The sequence below is a fragment of the Tachypleus tridentatus genome, chromosome 13 (genome assembly GCF_004210375.1).
Source record: "Tachypleus tridentatus isolate NWPU-2018 chromosome 13, ASM421037v1, whole genome shotgun sequence".
In the NCBI taxonomy this organism is placed as follows: domain Eukaryota; kingdom Metazoa; phylum Arthropoda; class Merostomata; order Xiphosura; family Limulidae; genus Tachypleus; species Tachypleus tridentatus.
In genome coordinates, this window is record NC_134837.1 from 192,500,105 (window position 1) to 192,517,632 (window position 17,528).

The following is a 17,528-nucleotide window of genomic DNA, read 5'->3' on the forward strand; positions in this document are numbered from 1 at the left end:
CTAACAAAACAGAAAGTTTCTACCATTCCTTCATATAAAGATTTCTTTGCTTGTTTAAAACTTAACGCAGTGTATAATAAGAGTTATGTGCACACACTGTCCCTAATTTTCAACTGACAGACAAAAAGGAAGGCAGCCAATCAACAGTATCAACTCTTACACTTCTGTAACTTGGTAGTTATATTGGGAGTTTTATGGTCACTTTTATAGCGAACCCACGTTCCCAAGATGGAGATCGCGTTCCTGCGGCAAAGGGATGTAAACCATAAACCATTAAGAAGTTGTAGGTAATTTTATCTCCGGTGATTTAATTATTTAAAAAGTAACTGGCTAACTATGACGTATTACCAAATAATCCAGGAAAACCCAAATGGAATCATATTGAGTAAATTATTTTTCTCTTGCAGATTCTTTACATTCTGTCTCTCATTGGTCTGTTGGCACATATATTTAATTCTCAATCTATTTTAAAGTAATCGTAATATTATACATGCGCCGTTTCGTTAGCCTAAAGATGACCTAAAAAGATTGAAACATTGTTTTGGATATTATTTTAAGTAAAGTTTTAATACCCATACCAGCTGTCTTTAGAATATATGTGTTGCTTTGATTGTATGTCAGATCATTTGTTTTTGTTTTTCTGTCTATGTAGATGAGTGTGTGTTTATTTGTCAAAATAATTCATTGAATATGGTTGAATGGATTTGGACGAAACTTGGTTTACATTTGGACAATGATCTAATGCAGAAGTGATTAGTTTTTGAAAGGTGAAAATCACAGCGACATCACGAAAATCCAAAACTATTTCATCCCATTTTTGCCCTGAAACGCAGTCAACAATAGTTGGAGTTTGATTAAACCTGGTAAGCTTATATAAAACATTATTACTCGTTGTCATACCAAAATACTCCGAATTTGCTGAAAATCGTTGAATATAATCGATACTGTGCGGCGGAAGGATGGATGCGCTCTACATACGATTTTTTATGGTGTCTACGAAAACATTCGACAAAAGTCCTATAATTAGTAATTTGTTACACTTGTTTTCTGACCCTCCCTATCTTCTAAATATTTAGTAATTAAAAATCATTAGGAAATAGGATCATTTTATTATAAAGCATAAAGTGTGAATACAATCAAAATAAACTAACTTACGGCAGGTGAATTTCATTAAGAATATTTGAATAGGAAAAAGACATTTTTATTATGACAAGTTTTAAGCTTAAACTAAACTTCTTAAAATATTTCAGAAAATGAAGCAAGAAAATAAGATAAAGCAGGTTTTTATTTCATATTATTCTATTTACGAATACAAAATAAATATATTTTTAGCCTCCCCAAGTGAGGAAATTACACCTGTTGGTGAATTTGGCAAAACGTAAAGGAATTTTCGTTGTATTAGTTGTTCATGCGATATCACGTCATAATGTGTTAAGGGAAGAAAGTATTTGCATACGTACTTTATCAGGTAATGTTGCAGGCTGCACATGCTAGAATTACACTTCACTCTGCACCATGTGAAATACCAGATATTGTTATTACAGGTAGTCATCGAGATGTCTATTGCCTTCACAGTTTAGTTAATAGAAACCTGTTTACCTCATAACATCTAAATGTTTGAATTACTGGTTCGAGTACGGATTTGAGATATGGAAACCGGAAGGTACAATAAATCAACAATATTTAGAAACAATGTACAGATTACATACCATATAACGACCATTAAAGCTTCATTAAATATATAGAAGTTGGTTGCTTTATAGAACTGCTAATGTAGATATTACATACCATATAGCAACCATTGAAATTTCGTTAAATATGTACAAGTTGTTTCTTTTGTAGAACTGCTAATGTACAGATGACATCATATAACAGCCATTGAAACTTCATTAAATATGTGCAAGTTGTTTGCTTTATATAGCTGCTAATGTACAGATTACATACTATATAACGACTATTAATTTTCAAAATTATTTGGCGTCTTTCAAATCCACATAAGGTTGAATATACTCCTCAAACAAAAAATAACAAGACTGAATCATGTTTTACGTGCTCTAGATTTTGTGATTTTTAAAGGAGATTTTCTGGGTTTAGCAGGGTTTAGATTAATTCCTTTGTTAAGAGAGCCAGTAAGAAGCTATTACTGACACAAGTTACTGTTTAGGAATGCTGACACAAAGTTGAGTGTGTATTGAAGTACTTTATAAAGAGAATTCTCGTGCTTGTTCACCTCCACGCAGTCTCTTAAAACATGGAGCTCTGATCACGTCTCATGGAAACCACCCTTTTGAGAAAGATATTCATTAAACTCGCAAAGAGATTTTACTTTTGGTCCAAGTTTCTCAACTTGGGCTTTTAAAAAGTTTCAGGAGTTTAGAGTGCTTTTCTTTAGTCTAAAAGTTTTTTCAAACTATAAAGAAAAGAGCAGACAAGTCAAGTGATATATATATATATTTTTTTTTTACAGAAACGAAGGAAACAAGCAAGATAGTTCTAATATAGTAAGCACTGCATCAACACACTCCATGTTAACATAAAATTACACTGTTTCACGCCAGAACAGAAATAATTTTATGACTCAATATTTCAAATAAGATAATCGTTAATTTATCTTAACATGACGAAAAGTCTTAACATTGAGTCTGAAATGTTAAATTCAAAATAATAAATTATAACATTAAGAGTATCTAGTCTGTAGTGTTAAATACCAAATACAAAATTTTAACATTAAGGGTATCTAGTCTGAAATGTTAAATTCTAATTAAAAATCTTAACATTATAACATTAAGGATCACAAATCAAAAATTGCCTCATTAGATAGGTTAGTGTTATTCCAAAATCTCGCTGCATCAAAAAATTCTTCGAAGTAGAATGAAAGTAATCCGTACATTTTTATATGTTCCATTGATAAAGTTTCACAGACACTCGACGCATTAATTATAGTGTTTGGTCCTTCGAACTGGAAAATCCCTAATGGCATGCTGTATTAATGACGACTTACAATGCTAGAATCCAAGCTTCGATACCCGAGGTGGGTAGAGCACAGATAGACCATTGTGTAGCTCTATACTTAACTATAAACAAAATCTAACTGCAAAATAATATATTGTGTCGTTGTAAACGAAAGATGTTTCAGTATTTTTCATTAATTTATAACCTTAGGATTACTGACTTCTTTTCATACCTTACACTTCCAGTGAAAGTGTTTTTCGGGCCACCTGCTGTGCCCAGCGAGAGGAATAGAACCGCTGATTTTAACGTTGTAAATCTGTAGACTTACCGCTGTCACAGCAGGGTGCACATTGCGGTGAGGTACAAATATTGCTTCATGTTTCATGTTCAGTGCTTCTTCCAACATTAACTGTAAAACACTGACCAACAGCATTGAGTGAAACCACTCATTTGCTAAATAACAATAATAAAATCTCCAACAGTAGTTGAGGGATTAATTGCGATATTAATGGTATGTTTGTTTACATTTCGTGACTGACTAGAAAGTTAACGAAATCACGGATCCACAAACAATTTCGTGCACAGAGACCTTAAAGAAAATTTTTTTTTTTAATTCATGCAATCAACAGATTAAACCAAAGTAAATTATAATTTGTTTTGTCGGATATCAGTGTAACGATGCACATAAATTTGAATTAATACAACATAGGAACGGTAATAAACAACACCCACACGTTTAAGCTTCTTTATTGGTTGTTTGTTTATTTGTTTTTAATTTCACGCAAAGCTGCACGTGAGCTTTCTGCGCTAGCCGTCTCTAATTTAGCAGTGTAAGACTGGAAGAAAGACAGCTAGTCATCAACACCCACCGCCAACTTTTGGGGTACTCTTTTACCAACAAATAATGGGATTGACTGACATATTATTATAACGCCCACACGGTTGTAAGAGCAAGCATGTTTAGTGTAACGGGGATTCGAATCCACGGCCCTCAGATAACGAGTCGATCACCCTAACCACTTGGCCATGCTGAGCGAGCTTCTCTGTTTGACAAATGAAATTCAACCATCACTCTTATAGCTCATTCACAGATCCAGAGTATGAGTCGCGATTTTTTTTTTTCTGAGTTAACGAAATGCAAACAATGGGCTCTCGTATCAGCACTTCTCGTACGTTATTGGCAAGGCCATGATTAAACTATTTATGAATAAAAAAACGGATTCCTTTTAATATAGCTATAATGAGTTTGTTTGTTTTGAATTTCGTGCAAAGCTACACGAGGGTTATCTGCGCTAGCTATCCCTAACTGTAAAAGACTAGAGAAAAGGCAGCTAGTCATCACCACCCACTGCCAACTCTTTGCTTATTATTTTAATAGTAAATAATGGAACTGACCATCACATTATACACCAACACAGCTGAAAGGTTGATCATTTTTGATAGGACGGAGATTCAAACCTGCAACTTGCAAGTGGAGCGCCCTAACTACAGTTGTTATGAGAAACACAACCTAGAATCTGTTAATATAAACTTCACAAATAAGACGGTATGACATCATTACGAAAAGGAAACTGTTTCTCGTTTCTAATCCACCTACCAACCTCACCAATTAATTTGTATATAATAAACAACCCATCGTTGTAAACGTCTCCACTTTGGAATCCTGTATTTAAACATATTAGTTTTATTTCTTTTCTATGTGACGTAGACAGTAGTCATATCTTTGAACAATATTCTCTTTACATATTTCTATAGTTTTAAAAGTATTGAACTTTCCCAACTATTTGAGTCTAAATAAAATGAAATAGATTCCTTAGAATTTGTTTTAAAGACAATTCACATGAAAAAATTGATCTGTAACAAAAGGTTATTTACCTGATAGAAGTGGCATGGCCAGGTGGTTAAGGCACTCGACTCGTAATTCGCGAGCGCGAATCCCCGTCACACCAAACATGCTTGCCCTTTCAGCCGCGAGGGCGTTATAATGTGACGATCAATCCCACTATTCAATGGTAAAAGAGTAGCTCAAGGGTTGGCGGTGGTTGATGATGACTAGCTGCCTTCCCTCTAGTCTTATTCTGCTAAATTAGGGACGGATAGCACAGTTAGCCCTCATGTAGCTTAGCGCGAAATTCAAAACAAACCAAACTAAACCTAATAGAAGTTTCTAAACACGAGAAAGAGCCTATTATTTTAAACTTTATAGCTTTTGTTGTCGTTCAATCTTATAAGTAAACAGTTTCATATTCATCATCCTGTGAACGTAGTGAAGCAGAAATAAAGAAAATAACGTTTAAAGAAAAACAGTTTTTCGGTTAAGTCAGTTTTACAGTGAAACCGATAAGAGGTCAACTTCATTTTAATGTTCATTTGACCTGCACAAGAGGAAAGATGCTATGTTATTTCCCAATAAACATTATGACGCAAATAATTAGTTCAAAACTGGTGACTGAATAATGAAGCCCTACATGGCCAGGTACTCCACTTGAAATTTGAGAGTCGCGGGTTCGAATCCCCGTCACACCAAACATGTTCACCCTTCCAACCGTGGGGGCGTTATAATGTGCAGTCAATCCCACTATTCGTTGATAAAAGAGTAGCCTGAGAGTTGACAATGGGTGGTGATGATTAACTTCCTTCTCCCTTGTCTTACAATGCTAAATTAGGGACGGCTAGCGCAGACTACCCTCATGAAGCTTCAAAACAAACAAACCTGTCACGGCTCTTCTTAAAGTTGCAAACGATAGATCCAAGCAAAAATATAAACAAGTAAGTTCGTGCTTTTACGGATTGCTTAGCTACTGTCTAAGGATTAGATTATTTTTGAGAAAGCATTGTGTAAAATATTTTCAACAGTGTATTAAAGTAGCTTAGCCAGATCGATCCTATCATTTCCTGTGACGTAACGCCATTGACCATATCAGTTGTAATTGAACAAGTAATTCTAGAAATTACTGTGTAAGTTTAACAGAGATTTAGGGCAAGCATGGTTCTTATTAGATGGCGCTTTAGAATTGTTACCATTCCGTCGAAAATGTGATTTATTTCATTTTTATGAAACATTTCCGAAGTCGCGTATTTTCATAGTCCTATAATCAAATCAGCACTCTCTGTTCGTTTTCAGACGAAAGCCATATTGGATTATCCGCTGTGTCCAATGTGTCCGCTCCGGATTTTAACTTTGTAAGTCCGCTTACTGCTTACTTACTCGAAAGCAACGTATAAGCGACGTCTGGTTTTGTTCTTTGTTGTTGTCTTTCAAGTAAAAAAAATACATAATTTCACGAAACGTAAAAAAAATCTTTCTCCATTTCACAGATAAGTGAAAGTGAAATCGGTTCGTAAGAAAACCGTTTCGAATATTGTGAACGATTACTAGTACTGGAACATAATACCGAATCCTCATAAAAATAGTGTTTTTTTCTAAAACAAATTTTCATCTAATAAACACTAGCCGATAGGAAAAGAAAACAAGAGAAAACTTTATTGTCCCGTATTTATGAATTTATGAAACTGAGCAAGTGAACTGTTAAAAATGAGCAAAGACACCCGAGAGTTATCGAGTTCTACCTCTGATCGTTTATTAATAAAACTAAAATATTCCGGGATATCAAAATTAAAAACGTAAGAAAAAATTTAAATATATTAGTGAATCTTTAGAGAGAACTAACACAGGAGTAGGTATTATGCCAAATGTTTTATTATGGTATCAACTGGAAACTTATTAACCATGGTAATAAATGAACTGGAACATAATATTATGGAGAAAGTTTTTTTTTCTTTATTCTTGTATTCAAGAATATTTACTCAATGTTCACAGAGATACGTGTGGCAGCTGAATATGTTGCTCTTTCCGATTACTGAACAATATATGTCTAACTTTATATCGAAATTTGATTATCTATTAACGGATCTCACACGTGGCCATACAAAATAAAAACACCAACACCTTGTAACACAAGATATGTTACGTGCTATCTTTATGGTTGTTATCCACTCTTATCGGTGTACTCAGCTCTTAGTTCATGATAGCTAATCACTGTTATTAGTGCACTCAGATCTTTGTTTATGGTCGTTATCCACAGTTTATATTAGGCTCTTTATTTACGGTCGTTATCTACTCTTATCAGTGAACTCAGTTCTTTGTTTATGATAGTTATCTATTGTTATCAGTGAACTCAGTTCTTTGTTTATGATAGTTATCTACTGTTATCAGTGAACTCAGCTCTTTATTTATGATAGTTATCTACTGTTATCAGTGTACTCAACTCTTTATTTATGATAGTTATCCACTGTTATTAGTGAACTCAGCTCTTTATTTATGATAGTTATCTACTGTTATCAGTGAACTCAGCTCTTTATTTATGATAGTTATCCACTGTTATCAGTGAACTCAGCTCTTTATTTATGATAGTTATCTACTGTTATCAGTGTACTCAACTCTTTATTTATGATAGTTATCTACTGTTATCAGTGTACTCAACTCTTTATTTATGATAGTTATCTACTGTTATCAGTGTACTCAACTCTTTATTTATGATAGTTATCTACTGTTATCGGTGTACTCAAGTTATCTCTTTATTTATGATATTTTGATAGTTACTGTTATCGGTGTACTCAACTCTTTATTTATGATACTTTTCCACTGTTATCAGTGTACTCAACTCTTTATTTATGATACTTTTCCACTGTTATCAGTGTACTCAACTCTTTATTTATGATAGTTATCTACTGTTATCAGTGTACTCAACTCTTTATTTATGATACTTTTCCACTGTTATCAGTGTACTCAATTCTTTATTTATGATAGTTATCTACTGTTATCAGTGTACTCAACTCTTTATTTATGATAGTTATCCACTGTTATCAGTAAACTCAGCTCTTTATTTGTGATAATTATCCAATGTTATCAGTGAACTCAGCTCTTTATTTGTGATAATTATCCAATGTTATCAGTGAACTCAGCTCTTTATTTGTGATAATTATCCAATGTTATCAGTGAACTCAGCTCTTTGTTTACGATAGTTATCCACTATTATCAGTGATATCAGCTCTTTGTTTCCAGTACTGTTATGTGTACTTGGCTTACTGGATTCTTATTCGAGTGAGAATGTTCAAAAATCTACTCAATAAGTGGTTTACATCTTTAGAATATTTTCTCTGTTTAAGGCCAGTGTATAAAGTTTGTTATAGAAACTGAAATTGTTAAAGACAATAGTCCAATACCTGTTCTGGCAACACTGAATATTTTTTTTTAATTTAATAACTATGGATAACTGAAATAAACAGTGCAAAATCAAATAGTGTTATCGTGTTATTAATCATTATTAACTAAAAAAAATAATTTGTAAACAACTCAAATAAAAATTGATACTAATTACAACTCACATGGTTAATCTGATTTACACTCTAACAGGTGTTGTAGATTAAAAATTGTTGATATAAGTATACATACATAGTGTCTGACCACTTCTGCATCTGTCGCACCCCATCCAGTATTGGTATCCAGAGGATGAGCCTCGTCGGCATTGTATATAGCAGATGTGATGCGATTAAGATGTTCTAACATATTCTATTTTGCTTTAACTCGTGGGTTCGTAGAACCTCTCCCATTCACTCCCAATGTCTTTTTCACTATTTTCCAATAATTTTCTTGTTCGAGTCTAGTGCTTAATCCAAGTTCCCCTAACTTGGATATTCTTTTCGACGAAGTCCATTTATTCCATTTGTGTACTGTGGAATTTTTAGGCTAGATATGACTGACTACATGCCTCGCTCTTCTCGTTAGTATAATCTCCTTTCTTATTCTTTGTGTAGAACTAATCAAACCAGTTGACATTTCAACATCTGTTTCCGTAAATGTTGAATTTTCTGTGTAATATTTTGTCAAGTCTGTCACTTTCTTGTTGTTTACCATTGGATGTTGGTTGTTATTGACACACTTATTCGGAAGGAGATAGGCGTTTAAAAGAATCAGCTCTTGTTCACTTTTTATCTTTTATTACAGGCGTCCAGCATTACTATTCGAAGCGCTAACGTATGAATTTCTTCCATGATGTAAAAAGAGTCTTCCTCTTGGCATTCACCGCGTGCCTTATGATATTAACAGAAACATCAAAGCAGGCGATGAACACGGAGAGTCAGACAAGGATCCTAACATTCGGAATGTGTCAAATCTGACACTAACTGAGCATGATAACCTCTTAGCTCCAATGAAAATGAATTCAATGATACCATATTGTCTCACACTAGTTATATTTATTACAGGACCAAATGAGGCCCGGTATGGCCAGGTGGTTAGTGCCCTCGACTCATAATCTGAGGATCGCGGGTTTGAATCCTCCTCACACCAAACATGCTCGTCCTTCCAGCCGTGGAAACGTTATAATGTGGTGGCCAGTTCCACTATTCGTTGGTAAAAAAGTTGTCCAAGAGTTTACGGTGAGTGGTGATGACTAGTTGCCTTTCCTCTAGTCTTACACTGCTAAATTAGGGACGGCTAGTGCAGATAGTCCCCGTACAGCTTTGCGCGCAATTAAAAAAAAACAACAAAAACAATGACCAGATGACCATCATGAAGCATCGATTAGCATGATGCATGGACAATTTTATAAATATCAGGTAACTGGAAATTTCTTAATATAGTTACACAGACATATAGGAAATAAATATATTATGAATTATAAGCAACTTAAATATTATATTTCTTAGAAATACTTGTATGAAACCATTATATTTAGTTGTCTACTATGTTTAGACAACAGCGACGTGAATTCCCTGTTATTTAATAACGCGCTTGAAAATAGCTCAAAATGTTCTTATCAAGTAGTTGCTTGTAAGTAAAAAATAATTGAATCCTAGATAAACACGATTAAAGTGTTAATAAGAATCTTCATAAAGTACTGCACTTTAATAAACTTTGAAGCTTGGACGAATTGAACGTACGCCAACCTTCACAAAATGACTTATCTCTCTGAAGACTTTAATTGTGCTTGTCGGAGGAGCTCCAAACCTCGGAAGTAACCCAAAATTCTATTACGAAATACACAGTACTCTAAGAAATCTAATTAATGAAAGTCACTTTCCAATACTATGAAAAAAAAAACCTCTTGCATCAGGCGAATTAATAACACAGAGAAGAGAGTAGTTTCAGAGAGTACAGAATAGTTTTATAGCAGCCAGTTTGTAATACACGGGAAAGGAATAGTTTTAAAGCAGCCAATTTGCAATACAAGGGAAAATATTATTTTTTTGGCAGCCAGTTTGTAATACATGGTAAAGGAATAGTTTTAAAACAGAAAATTTGCAATACACGGGAAAATAAACAGTTTTATAGCAGCCAGTTTGTCCTGTACAAAAACAGTTTTTCTGTTCTTCTTTGGGATGAAGATAATTTCTTCTAAACCTTGTGTAGATAACATATACTTTAAATATATAGTATTCTGGATTAAAACTGTTAGAACAAAGGTCCCATTAGGCAATGTTACTGTGTTATTTAAAATAGTAATTTTGTGTAACATAAATCAGTATGTTTGTAGTTCTTGATATACGCATTACAAAATATTGTTCTTATTGCTTTCAATTAAACAAAATATTTTAATTTATGAGTTTGGTTTTCTCTTTTCCTCCGTCGTTTATCGGGAATACCAATTTTCGTCAATTTATTAAATATTTAGACATTTCAAACTTCCATTAAAATGATAGAAAAAAAGATTACATTTTTCAGGTTATCTGTACTGCATCAAAATAAATAATATCAAAATATGAATATTCGATCATATATTATTTATTTCTATATTAGGCACTTTCAAACGTTTTGACAACCCATTGTAATTAAATTCACAAATACATATAACAGCCAGTAAAGATGAATTTTAGATACATGTTTACCATTTGTTTTAAATTCCAAAAGAAAGAAAATACACATGACTCATCAAATTAAATGCTTTATTAGCATACAGACTGTAATAATATCCTTTCGAACTGTGTACATTAAACAAAATGGATGACTTCAAATCAAGCAATCAACCAGAACCGTTGCATTTCAAGCAACACAGCCGTACTGTGTGAATGTCAGGTCCACTGTATTCATTTCAAGTAATTGGAAAAAGGTGTGAATGAAACATTAAATTAGTGGCAATATATCAACTAAAAGGCACTAGTACTAAGGTGTGTATTTTCATAAACGTTTTTGTAGCTCTCAAATGGTTCGAACCTCTCTAAACCTACAGTCTATATTGACACTATCTACACCTTTGCATTAATGTCCTAGTGAAAGCAGTAAGCGGTACAATGTTGTATATCCCAGTGTTTTGAATAGTATGTTTGCTGTACAAATATTTGTTTTTTTAATATTTCCATAACCTTCTGTTATGGTGTGAGCGCCTTTTGAGATCTGGCGAAGGATGATTATGGTTATTTGTTTTGTCATAAGACATTAGTATTAGGCCTGTTACATTGTTTAACACTACATTCTTTATGTACTCTCTTAGAGATTACAAACAATTAGAAGAATGTATCGTAACGAATTGAATTCGCGACACCCATGGCCACGGCGCGTTTCGCTCAATCCAGAGCTCATTATGTCTGTTGCGTGAGATACAACAAACACAGTAATGAAGTAGGTGTAGAACATAATGTTAAAAATATAATATGCAGAATACTAATTTCTAATTATAAATATTATTAATGTCACGTAATTTTCAGTACCATTATGCATATTAAAATCTACCTATTTATGGGAAATTAAGTGCTCAGAAAACTAAAAGAAGATATTATACGTTTATTATATAACACCACATGTATCCATGGTGTCGGAAATTTGGTACTTTTTCACGTTAATAAGAAAAGTACACAAACAATAGCCTGGATGTGTACGTATCAGAAAACATACAGAATAAACACCAGAAATAAGCGTTAAAAACTCCTAAGTAAGATAATTTGAAGCTTTTTCAGGTAATTAAAAATTCTACATTATTAAATAACTGTGTTTGCAACTTAAATTATTGTGGTTATATTTACTATTTCACGTCTTATTCCTTATCAAGAAACTACTATAATTACACCTTGTCAAATTTATGGCTTAAAACATAAATATAAATTTAATCCGATTTATATTTAAATCTCGAACCAAATAGTGCTTCAAAGGTAGGCCTAAGTAGTTAATTTCCCTCCCTTAGGCCTACTATCATTCCGTGTCGTTAGGCCTACACACAATCAGGCCATTAGATTTAAGCAACTATGTGTTATCTGAATGTTCTAACCTTCAATTATTTTAGTAAGACTATTCGTTGTTCTTTAACCACATTGAACGTTCCTAGTGTTAAAAACAAATCACAATATATTCATATTTCGCTCATATTTAGAAATATTATCTACTAAAAAAGAAAAACAAAGAGTGAAATAACTCCCAAACGCTCTTTTTCAGGCAACAATCTTATATACATTAAACTGTACTCGTTTTATTCCTTAAATTCATGGTAATTTAAGTATAATAAGCTTCCTTTTTGATATTATTAGTGCTATTTACCTTTCATAGACGTCTTTTTAAACGTCCAGCGTATTAAGCAACTTTTATGACCGTCTTATCATCACGTAAATCTCAAACTTTGCAAGCAAGTTTGATTTGTAGAGTGACCTAAAATTCTTAATTGTTTTATTTATTTCAAAACAATTGATTGAATTTTCAATTTGGTCCGGATCCCATTACAAATACATTTTTTTATAACCATCACACGGCCTGGCATGGCCAGGTGGGTTAAGGCGTGCGACTCGTGATCTGAGGATCGCGGGTTCGCATCCCCATCGCGCCAAACATGCTTGCCCTTTCAGTCGTGGGAGCGTTATAATGTTACGGTCAATCCCACTATTCGTTGGTAAAAGAATAGCCCAAGAGTTGGCGGTGGGTGGTGATGACTAGCTGCCTTCTCTCTAGTCTTACACTGCTAAATTAGGGACGGCTAGCGCAAAAAGACCTCGAGTACGAAGTTTAGAAAACAAACATAACCATCACCAAGTCTCCATTTGTTTTAGCTATTCCCTAAACTAAACAAAATAGTTGGTACCAAAGAATTGGCGTACAAACCCTCACTAAATGAATGGACAGCCAATAATTCAATTACGAGCAGGATGCAAGATTTTGTTGAGCCTGCATCTCAAAACATTCGTCAAATATTTTTTTTATTTTCAAATTTTGGAAGATTGAATAGAAATCTGTAAAGGTCTTCTAGTTTTCCGAAGAAATGTCAACGTAACTTTGTTCGGAAAATATTGGCGGTTTAATCACGTTACAGTATGCATCTAAAAAGCTAGTCTCTGGTTTCCTGATTTTAAAAACCTGGTTACCTAAATGTGGTTGGATCGAAATCTCTAGAATATTATTAGTGTATAAATGTTTTACTTAAGAGGACTTCCAATGTTTTAAAAGTAATGATTACATATAGTTATATCAAACTGTTTAAGTTTCGGAAAAATTATATGCATTGAAACCATATATATATCGATAAAAATCTGTGTAAAATGTATGTTTACGATAGATAAACATTGTACTATTTCAGAATTATAATTATTAAAGACACTCATTTAATACTGTCTCGTGCCTTTCAATTTCTTTTTTTTTTTTGGTGACATGGATGAAAGCTACAACAATGAATTTAAAATATTTACTTTGCTTGCCTACCTGCAGAGCTGTGTCCCAGTTTGTGGACTTAAACGCTGAATTTTGCTGGAGAAGTCGTTGTGCGACTAACTGAGCACAGTCGAGTTCGATTCACCCAAAAGAGAGTCCACGCACGGCAGTCGACGAAAAGATACTGCCAGCAAGGTCGAAGCTGTGGTTCTTGTTGAGCAGTGACAGTCATGCGCAGTGGTAACAGTGTCACAAAAAAAAAGTTTGAAGCTGTAGTTCTTGAACAGTGAAAGACATGCGCAGTGGCAGCAGACTGAAACAAAAACAAGAAAAAAGGAAATGAGAGGTCCGAAGAAGGAAGCGTATAAAACTTAACAGCAGGGGAGAGGTGGGGACGTCGACGTCAAGAGGTGGGGTAGAGAATGGGAGGGGGGAACTGAATCGACAGATTACGAACAACTTACCAGGAGAGCCCACGTCATGGATGTTTGGTCACGACCCCATGATGCATTGTTTTCTGTACAAGATATGGCCGCGCGGTATCATTGAGGGCACGCGCCGTGTGATTAAGATGTGTGCGCACTGCGAGCTTTGTTCTGTATTCTTGCGGAGGACCACACGCTCATATTCCTCAAGCTAAGAACGAATAGAGTGGTTACGCGTGTTCGACGCGTGCGTGAAGACCTTCGCAAGTCGATTGTACTAGAATTGACCTTGTTCTAACCTCCTAGGAAAAAAAAAATAAAGATAAATTGTAGTCGATACTAATTAATAAAATAAAGAGTTTGATATAGCATCGCTCTGGACCTAAAATAAAGAGTTTGATAAAGCATCGCACTGGACTTAAAATAAAGAGTGTGATAAAGCATCGCACTGGACTTAAAATAAAGAGTGTGATAAAGTATCGCACTGGACTTAAAATAAAGAGCGTGATAAAGCATCGCACTGGACTTAAAACAAGGCCGCAAATGTAAGAAATTATTGATTTCTTCCTTTGTTATTAAGCGAAAAACCAAACGTGAGCAATCTTCGCCTTGCTCACCAGGGGTAACGTATCTCGATTTTCAATGTTATTAAGTCCCTAGATTTACTGTGAAACATCTAAACCTCAAGTTTTAAAATATAGTTAATAAAACAAAGAAATAGTATAATTAGCAAAGTATACAATAAAACGTTTAAATTGTCAAACTTTCTTGTCTTTTCAGAATAATTGAGCAGATAATAGTTTCAGTTGTGCCCAATGGATAACTATTCAAATCAGGTCATAATTACTACCAGTCAAATATAAGTAGAAAATAATTCATTTTAAACTTCTGAATTATTTTCTGTAAGACTCAGCAGTCTCTAACAAAAACCGTAACTGTATAAAAGATGAACGTTTATTTCGGGGCCCCACAGCCGCTGGGGTAACAATGTGCTAGACAGCAGCTGTTAAGACTGAAAAGCACGCTCTTTCTCGAGGTGTGGGAGGTGTTACGTCCTGCGTGTGCGTTATGGTATTGGCTCAGACTGCGACTGGTAACAAAGTAGGCTACGGAGCTTAAATTCCGACAGTGGTTCCTACCTCCGATACTGGTAACAATCATACCATGATACTTACACAATTCACAATACAGTGATGATTGCGGCAGGAGGGTGAGATAAGGGGTGATAAAACCCTATGCCATTCAAACTGCCTATAGGCTTTACGTTATCTAGAGGTAGATAGAATCCTTGCCTGTTTCAGTAGACAGACAGACACGCGACGAATAAACAGAACAGATGGCCACGAGATGCGCAGCTGCACTCGTGCCTGACTGCTTTACACAGCAAACACGAGCCAACTGGCAAAGCCAAATTCCAGCATTGGTCCTATAACGAGACAAATGAAAGATTTTTTTTCTTTTTTTCTTCTTCAATGAGCTATGATACGTGTGAAGTTTGAATGTAACCAGTACATGAATAGGTGAATTTCTAAAATGATGACCCAAATAACCAGAGATGACACTGTTTTCGGATATCGTGTTTCGAATTAAAAATACTTCTTTTTTTGTATGTTTGTTTATCCTACAAAAGTCAGTAATTTTGAATAAATAACATTTTATGAACACTAAAAAAATCGTTTCTACAAAATACAAACGTATTTAAAAATGTCTGTAGACAATTTTTTTTCTCGATACAATGAAGAAAAAACTTTACTCCTTCTGGTGTCATTCTTGAGTTAAAACGTTTCATATTCCGTTGAAAATTGTGTTTCTTTGTTTGTTATCGCCATCCAATAGCACAGCGATATGTCTACGGACTTGCAATGCTATAAACCGGGTTTCAATACCCGTGGTGGCAGTACATGGATAGCCCACTGTGTACTTTTGTGCTTAACTACAAACAAACAACTTTTTGTTATAAACAAAAAGCTACACAACAAGCTCTTTATGCTGAGCCCACCACAGGTATCGAAATCCGGTTGTTATCGTTATGAGTCTTCAGATCCGATGCAGCAATATAAAAAGGCAGTTTAAACACACTTCAAGATTAATTTTTATCACCTATGATATATAAACTAAGTTTAAACACACTTCAAGATTAATTTTTATCACCTATGATATATAAACGTAATTTAAAACCATTTTAACGTTAATTTTTATTACCTAGGATATATAAATTTAGTTTAAAACCACTGTAACGTTGATTTTTATCACCTAGAATATATAAATTTAGTTTAAACCCCTTTAACGTTAATTTTTATCACCTAGGATATATAAATTTAGTTTAAACACATTTTAACGTTAATTTTATCACCTAGGATATATAAACTTAGTTTCAACACATTTTAACGTTAATTTTATCACCTAGGATACACAAACTTAGTTTCAACACATTTTAACGTTAATTTTATCACCTAGGATACTCAAACTTAGTTTCAACACATTTTAACGTTAAATTTTATTATCAGAAGCAAATATTTTAAAAATCTGACTTTACATACCAACATGAGATGAAAATTGAATACTCGAGAAGTAATTGGGGTAAACTGAATTCTATGATTATGAATTTTAAATAAAATTGCTGTAGGTAGAGTGAACGCAACGAGTCGAAGAATTTGTGCACTTGTTGTAGCTATATCCAACTTAATGAATCCAAAGCTTTAACGTGGACTATTTATGGGTATACTAAACCCAACGAGTCTAAGAGGTTTACTTTAAAAAGTACAACCTGAATGTCTTCTAGACATCTCAGCAATTAGCGTTGAAACTCATAAATCTATAGTTCGTGATTTCACATCCTGCTGTAGCTACAATCCGTTTAACCTATTGTAGACTTCTGCTTAATAGTAAACAAAACAATTCACCTATGTTTTCTATAAACTTTACCAAACACATATTTCTTAGTGTTAATTATGAATGTTTTAAATCACACTCATTACTTCTAAAGCACCTTCCTACCCGTTTGATAACGCAGGTTTTTCTATGAATTAATTCACTTCTCTTTGTAAGACACAAAGCTAAATAATGGACTAGGTGTACTATGCCAACCACAAGTATGGAAACTCGAATTTTAGCATAATTACTTTAGTTTTTGAATGTTGCGCAAGGCTGCATGAGAGCTATCTGTGCTCTTCCCACCACAAGTATCGAAACCCAGTTTATAGCGGTATGAGATTGAAGACATATCACTGTGCTACTGGGAGGCTATTTGCTCTAGCCATCCCAATATTAGCACTGTAAGACTAGATGGAAGGCAGTTGCACATCATCACACACCAACAACTTTTGGGCTACTTTACTCTTTACCAACGAATACTGGGATTGACCGTATTATAATAACGACCATAAGGTTGAAAAGATAAGCATGTTTTTTATGACGTATCCGTAACCCTCAGATTACGAGTCAAGAGCCCTAACTACGTGTCCATGCCAGACCTTTTCAGCATTGTAAGCCTACTGAGACATCTCTAGGCCATACAGAGGTTG